At 46.5% G+C, this 7319-nt stretch overlaps 1 pseudogene; it reads left to right on the top strand.

Moving 5' to 3' along the window:
* Positions 1–5052: 5052 nt before the first annotated feature.
* On the top strand, positions 5053–5972 carry LOC119800722 (annotated as a pseudogene).
* Positions 5973–7319: the final 1347 nt, after the last annotated feature.

The following is a 7319-nucleotide window of genomic DNA, read 5'->3' as shown; positions in this document are numbered from 1 at the left end:
TGAGTCCTTTTCTCAAACGATGTGAACTAGATGGGCTGACACCTGAGGTTCCCCTCTGATCTTTGCACACATGTTATATCACGTAAGTCCTTGTGTTCATGTATGTGAGCTCAGGCTCTTGAGACAGCCTGGCGTTCTGAGACCAGTGCCCAGGACTACATGGTGAAGGGAGAGTACTCCCACCAGCTGACCTCTGCCCTCCACAGCTGCGCCATGACGACGCATATACAATAAATAAGCAAATGCAGGAGAACTCTTACTCTTACACATAAATAGGATGTGAAGATAAGCATCCGAAGGCCGGATACACAGCTCGGTGGTTTGAGTTTGAGGTGTGGTTTTTATCTCCAGTGCTCCTCCCTCTCAATACGTAGAGTCACAAACACATATTAGTTTAATATTTTAAAATGTCTAAAAAAATGTTCAAGATCTCTGAAACTCCTCTTGCTTTTTGCTAGTCAGGCATAGTATCAAAACCTGAACTTCTAGTACTAGGGAGGTTGGGGAAGGAAGATGGCAAGTTCAAGACCAACCCAGGCTACATAGCAAAACTATCTCAAAAAAAGAAAGAAAGAAAGAAGAAAGAAAGAAAGAAAGAAACCCAACAGTGAAAATGTATTAAAATGACCCAGACAGCACTTTAAATGATAATAGATTGGAAACAACCAAAATGTCTAGCATTAGGAGATCAATTAAGCAGATAAAGAAAAATGGCTTGCTTTATGACGTACATTTTAAAAAACAGTTAGAAAATTTAATCTTAATGTAGATGCCAGAATTATTTTCAATGATGTTTAACATTCAGAGGCTGTCTCACCTCAGAGTGCCCAGAGGCGCTGGACAAAGACAGAAAGAGGAAGGCATCTCTTCAGATGTGTCGTCTCCCCTCCGTGTGACAGCTGCGGCACATCCTCTCTCCCCGCCTCCACCACATCACATGCAATAGTAAGTAAGTAAAGACATGTTTAAGAGAAAGTACCCCCAAAGGGCTGTGATGGCTCAGCAGCTCAGAGCACTCGCTGTTCTTGCGGAGTATCAGGGTTTGGTTTCCAGCACCCACTGATGGCTCCCGTCTGTCTAGAACTTGCTCACAGAGGACCCAGCATCCTCTTTTGGCCCCTGAGGACACCAGGAGCAGATATGGTTTATATACATGCATGTAGGCAAAACACAAGAAAATTAAAAATAAAGAGGAAATATCCCCAAGAGGCAACAGTGTTTGTCTCTGATAATGAGATTACACAAGACTCTTTCAGTTTGTGCCTTCTAGACCTTTCTTCTGTTTTCATATTCCTCTCATTTTTTCCTGGAATAGGTATGCATTATTTTGTGATGTGAAAGAAAATAAAAAGCAAAACGCTGAGGAAGCCATGCCATGCATGGCTGGCCTGAGTCACGGGCTGAATTCTCATGTTTAAATTAGTTTCAGAAACAAGGAGTGGTTTCTAGGCAACAGGCTTGGGAAACCATGGTCATTCCCATCGTTGCTGCAGTGTGTGCGTGCCTGTCTGCGGGAGACTTCAGAGATAAAGGCTTGTGCAAGCAGACTCCTGCTAAGGAGAAATGAGTTTTGCCACCCAGTTTTGGTCACGGGGACTTGAGTTACTGTGACCCCAGAGGCAGACAGGAGCCAGAGAGTTCTTTAGTTTTTTTCATTTTTTTACTGATGGATGACTGAGTTAATGAGAATTGCCATAGGTCGGTATAGTCCAAGTCGTTTCTGAAGGTGTGGGAAACTGAGGGGCCAGAAGGGAGCCAAAGCCAACGCCCCCACGCACACCGCAATGGTTTTGCTGTGAACTCAGACGGTCTGGGGCTGAGCGAGACAGATTGCATCTGAAGATGTGAAAGATTGCCCCAGTCTCTGGAGCCATTTACTGTCATTACAGACAATCCCGGGCAGCCAAAGGGCTTTTAATCAGGAGGAACATGGAAAACCGGAATCAGGGCAAAGAAAGCCTTGGCCCTCCCGACTGGCTCTGGAGGAGGGGCTGAGCCAAAGGAGCCTTCCAGCCTCCTGGGAGAAGTGCTCTTCCCCAAGTGGCTGCAGAAGGCATTGCTCAGCCCAGGAGGCATATCTTCAACAAGAAAAGGCAATTTCTTGAAAAATATAGTGTTGGAGCATGGCCCTCTTATGGCTATTGTTTTGTTTTGTGACAGACTCTCACCAGGTTAGGGTTGGCCTGGACTTCTCCGTGTAGCTGAGGATGATCTTGGCTCAGTCTCTTGCTTCCATGGACATCTGTGGTTCATGTTCTTTCTCTCCCTGTATGACACCATCTGTCGAGTTATGATGCAACACGAGCCTCTCATGAGATGCGGCTGCTTAAGAGTCTAGAACTGTGAGATACATCAGCCTCCTGTCTTTGTCATTTACCCAGCCCTAAATATTTGGCTAGAGTAGAGCAAAATAGATTTAGTCTCCACTGCGCTTCCTTAAGTGGTAATTCTTCAGACAGGTTTTTCCATCTTTGTACTCCGGAAGCACTTATTAGAAGCAGGCCCTAGCTTGTGCTCCTCTCTCTCTCTCTCTCTCTCTCTCTCTCTCTCTCTCTCTCTCTCTGACAGTGATGAGAACTGAGCCGAGGTCTTTCTTATTCAGGGCAAATACTCTACCACTGAGCCACATCCCCAGGTTCCATGGTCTTGAGTGACAAATGGAGACTGTTACAGTGAATGTTCCCCAAAGGTTTTTGTTGGAAGCTTGGCCCCCAGTGGGGCAGTAAAAGACGGCATAGAACATTTGAGAGTGGGTGGGTGGGTGCCTGAGCCGTTGAGTTATGTGGGTGCTTCACTTGGAAGAAATGAAGGTCACTCTTAAGGAACTCTTCAGTGGTTTGTGGTAAAAGCCTAGGCCTGGCTCCTAAGTCTCTTTCTGGCTTCCTGTGTGCCGGAGTGATTGCTCTCTGTAGAATCCTTCCATGGGGTCTCTCCAGAACCCGACAGACACTGAAACATACCTTTGGATCTTCAGAACTGGAGACCTAGCCAGGTGTTAGTGGCACACGCCTTTAATCCCAGAACTCCGGAGGCAGAGGCAGGCACGTCTCTGTGAGTTCAAGGTCAGCCTGATCTACAAGAGCTAGTTTCAGGACAGGCTCCAAAGCTACAGAGAAACCCTGGCTTGAAAAACCAAGAGAGAGAGACAGAGAGAGAGAGAGAGAAAAAACAGAACTGTAGAACCCATGAGTTCTGCCACCCTGATGGCCCAGCCCCTTTTCCTAACCTCCATATGAGACATACACTCACACACACCTCACATGCACACACACATATACATACTACATGCACATACCCCATGCACACATACACCATGTGCACACATGTACACACACACAGCACATGCACACACACATGCACACACAAACACACCCTACAACATATACACACACCCCACATGCACACACATACACACGGCATAGTCTCCTGGCTTTATACATTTAACTCATCCATGATTACTCAGGCCGGAAGTGAGTCTTGTTCTCCACTCGGTCCGTAAGCACTGTGACAAGGCAAGGACGCTCATGAGTTCTGTGCTCTGCTTTTAGTAAATGTGTTCAGTATCAATTGAGTAGCAGAGTTTTGATTTTGTTTCCGTAGACAGTTACTTACCATGTAGCCCAGGCAGGTCAAGGACTCATGATCTTCCTGCCTCAGACTCTCAAATGCTGTGGTTACATGCCTCTGCCGCAAAGTCTGGTTTAGCTTCAGAACTTTCTTCCTAGTGTCTGTTAACACTTGTCAACAACTCTAATCACCACTCCTGCACCAAACACTTATCCTATTAAAAAGGGTCACCCAATCCTTGATTCCCTGCAGTGCTACAGCCTACGGGAAGGTAAACCTGGGGTCTTCTGTCTAAGAGCTTATAGTCTGCTGCTTTGGGTCAAGGGTGGAGTCCAAATTCACTTAGCTTCTTTCATCCTAGCTGAACCCATCAGCTCCAGGGCCAGACAGGGACCTGCTCTGACAAGCTGTGACACTGTTAGGAACAAGTAGCTGATGTCTCTACCAGGGCTTTTACTTGTTGTGGGCCTGGTCTCTCAAGGCTGCCTTTTAAGGAGCCATGTTCCCCATAGATACAAGTGCAATAAAGCTTAAGTCTCAAAAGGCAGCTACTGTGACCCCCATGGTAGACACAGGGCAACCTTGCTGCTCAAGGGAGACCAACCAGCACTGCTTGAGGAGGTGTGTCATGGGAGAAGCTATGCTGGTACTCAGGAAGGCCCTGGCAGGCTTGTCTCTAGGAACGACTGTCCTGTATTGCATGAGCGTTTATTGGGTGCCTCTTGTGTTCTGGTCATGGAACTAGGAAGACAAACAGCATTTGAAGTGGGTCAGCCTGGGTTGGGGGAGAGAAGTCAGACAACAAAAGGACGTAAAGTTGAATGTGTAAGGAAGAGAGGGTTGGATCTGGGAGGAGTTGGGAGAGAAGCAGTGAATACAATCAAAATCCACTACACACAAAGAATACATTCCTGAAGATGTGGGATGAAAGAGATAACACAAAAAAAGAAGGTGATATTAGAGGGCAAGGGAAGAGACCAGCGGAAGGGAGCAGAAGAAAGTAACAACAGGGGTGGATGAGATCGAAAATATTCCATGCATGAATAAAATTGCTCCAATAGGAACTGTCATCCTGTAGAGTTAGTATGAGCATCTACGGTCTGAAGTGTCCCCACAGGCTCATGTGTCTGAGTACCTGGTCTTCAGCTGGTGATGCTGTTTGGGTGGTTGTGGTACCTTTGGGGACCAGGTTTTGCTGGTGGGTGATATTTGGTTCCTTCCTGTCTGGCTCTCTGCTTCCTAGTCCTGCTACTGTATTAGAAATGCCACACACAGCCAGTGCCCCAGAGCCTTAGTCTTCCCTGCCAGTGATGGACTTTATTCTCCAAAACCATGAACCAAAGTAAATCGTCCTCAGTTGATTCAGAGAACTTTGTCATAGCAATAGGAAGGGTAATCAATAAATGTGCTAACAACAACAACAACAACAACAACAACAGGAGATGGCCTTTGGAGATGTTGAAATCTACCTCACAGTTCCCAATAATGTCTGAACCAATCAGAGTCCTTGTGATAGTGCAGCTGGTCAGATGGCATATTCACTTTTGTATTGGAAAGGGACCAGCCTATCATTCTTGTGCTGCTAGATATCAACTCCAGGATGGGTGTTTCGGACAGTGTCCTGGTGGAACTATAAGACTTCCCTTCCCCTTCTGAAAGATGCCATTGCAACAGAAAAAGAGATCTCCTTCAATGACCTGATGTGACTGTCCTTGTGGGCTCCACGCCAAGAAGAGAAGGCATAGAGAGGAAAGGCCTACTAAAAAGCAAACGTGAAAATCTTCAAAGTTCAGGGTGCGTCCTTGGAGAAATATGCCCAGAAATCAGTTAAGGTCATTGTAGTGGGAAACCCAGTCAACACCAACTGCCCAACAGCCTCCAAGTCGGCCCCATCGATTCCCAAGGAGAGCTTCAGTTGCCCGAGTTGCTTGGACTACAACCTAGCAAAATCTCAAATTGCTCTTAAATGTGGTGTAACAGGTGATGATGCGAAGAAGGCCATTATCTGGGGAAGAGCATTCATCAACTCGGTATCCGTATGCCAATCATGCAAGGATGAAATTGCAAGGAGAGGAAGCTGGTGTGTGTGACGCCTAAGAGACAATACCTGGCTCAGGGGTGAGTTCATCACGACTGTGTAACTAAATGGTGCTGCTCTTTATAAGACTCAGCACAACGTCTGCCCCGAAAGCCGTCTCTGGCCACATCAGAGATAAGCGATTTGAAATCCCAGAGGGAGCACTTGTGTCCATGCGTTATCTCTGTTGGCAACTTCAAGAATAGGCCCTGGAAAGCTTGTTGAAGGCCTCCCTATTAATGATTTCTCATGTGAGAAAATGGATCTCACTGCAAAGGACCTGGCAGAAGAAAAAGTTACTGCTTTTGATTTTCTTTCCTCTGCATGACCAGGCAACCATGTTGATGTCAATAAATATCCCAGAGTTGGGGACTCGAAATGATGTCTTTGAGCCTAGTACCAAACAATAACAATGCTACACTCAAATTGTGAACAGCAACATATTTGAAATATTATGTACTTCGTGGTTCAGATTTGCGAGAGCCAATCAAGCTGTTAGTACTGCAACCTAAGTAAAAATACAGTCAAGAGAGGAAACAGCAGCAACAGCAACAGAAAGATTTGTGCAACCAGGCTGGGAAGTAGAGATTAGAAAAGGAATTTACAGAAAAGCTGTTAGTTCCATGGCGATGCCTCCAAGTCAGGGACACACCATCCTCATCATCACTGACGATGAGGGCTTCAGTAGACAGCCAAGGAAGTCTGGCGACACATTGATGGGAATGTGGTGGTATGATGGGGGTGGGAATGAGGTGGCTCTCAGGTTCTGTCCTGGAGGCTGGATAATGGTGACTCCATCCATGAAAATCAGGAACACGGGGCAGGAGAAGATTGAGACTATGGTGAGCTAAATTTTGGCCATACCTAAGAACATCCAAGTACAGCTGTGTCGTCAGTGGTAGGTCTGTGGGTGTCGGAGTTTCGGGAGGACCCTGGCTTCTGATAGAGAAAGCTGGGTCGAGCTGCTCTCTTCACAGACATTCAATCAACATTATTTTGAGCCACTAATGAACGATTCCAGGGCACTGGGGAAGGAGCGGTGCTGCCTGTGAGTGCGGACGCTCTTAGAGTAATGGGCTGATGGCTGCAGAAAAACTCAAGCCAAATAACACTAATTTTTCAGCTATAAATAAACCTGCCTCTGCAGTCAGGGCTTTCAGTAACTCAGAGAAGAGGAAATGTAGCCATGGAAACGGGAAAGAGGGCTCTGTGGAGGCCACATCACGCCCGCAGGGCGAACATGTCAGCAAGTTCCAGCCAAGAGCAGCAGTGTGGTGGGTGGTCTGGCCCGTGGGAAAGAGGCTAGCCTGATGTCTTGGGTTCAAGTTCAAGCTGGGTGTCTATAATAGGTTATCAGATACACGTGAATGAGCCTTTGTTCCTGTTTGGAGACATTGTCCTTCTTTAAGATCTTAATATGTATCCCTGAATTGAGTCCTGAGAGCTACCTCACAGTGTGGCTTTTGTCTTGAATCCTTTAGAGACAAGTAAACTGATCTTGGCAAAACGTGACAGTTCCGAGATTTGAACCCAGGTACTGTTCATCCAGACTCCTCTCAGGGTCTCTTCACCACTGTTACTGGGTTCACTTCCAGAGGCTTTTGCATTCTTAGCAGCCTACAGATTTCATGATAGGCAAGCAGCATTATTTATATCGAGGCCTCGATTATAGGTG

The sequence above is a fragment of the Arvicola amphibius genome, chromosome 1, assembly GCF_903992535.2.
Source record: "Arvicola amphibius chromosome 1, mArvAmp1.2, whole genome shotgun sequence".
Lineage (NCBI taxonomy): Eukaryota > Metazoa > Chordata > Mammalia > Rodentia > Cricetidae > Arvicola > Arvicola amphibius.
Note: the sequence above shows the minus strand (reverse complement) of the source record. Positions and strands in the feature narration are given on the sequence as shown.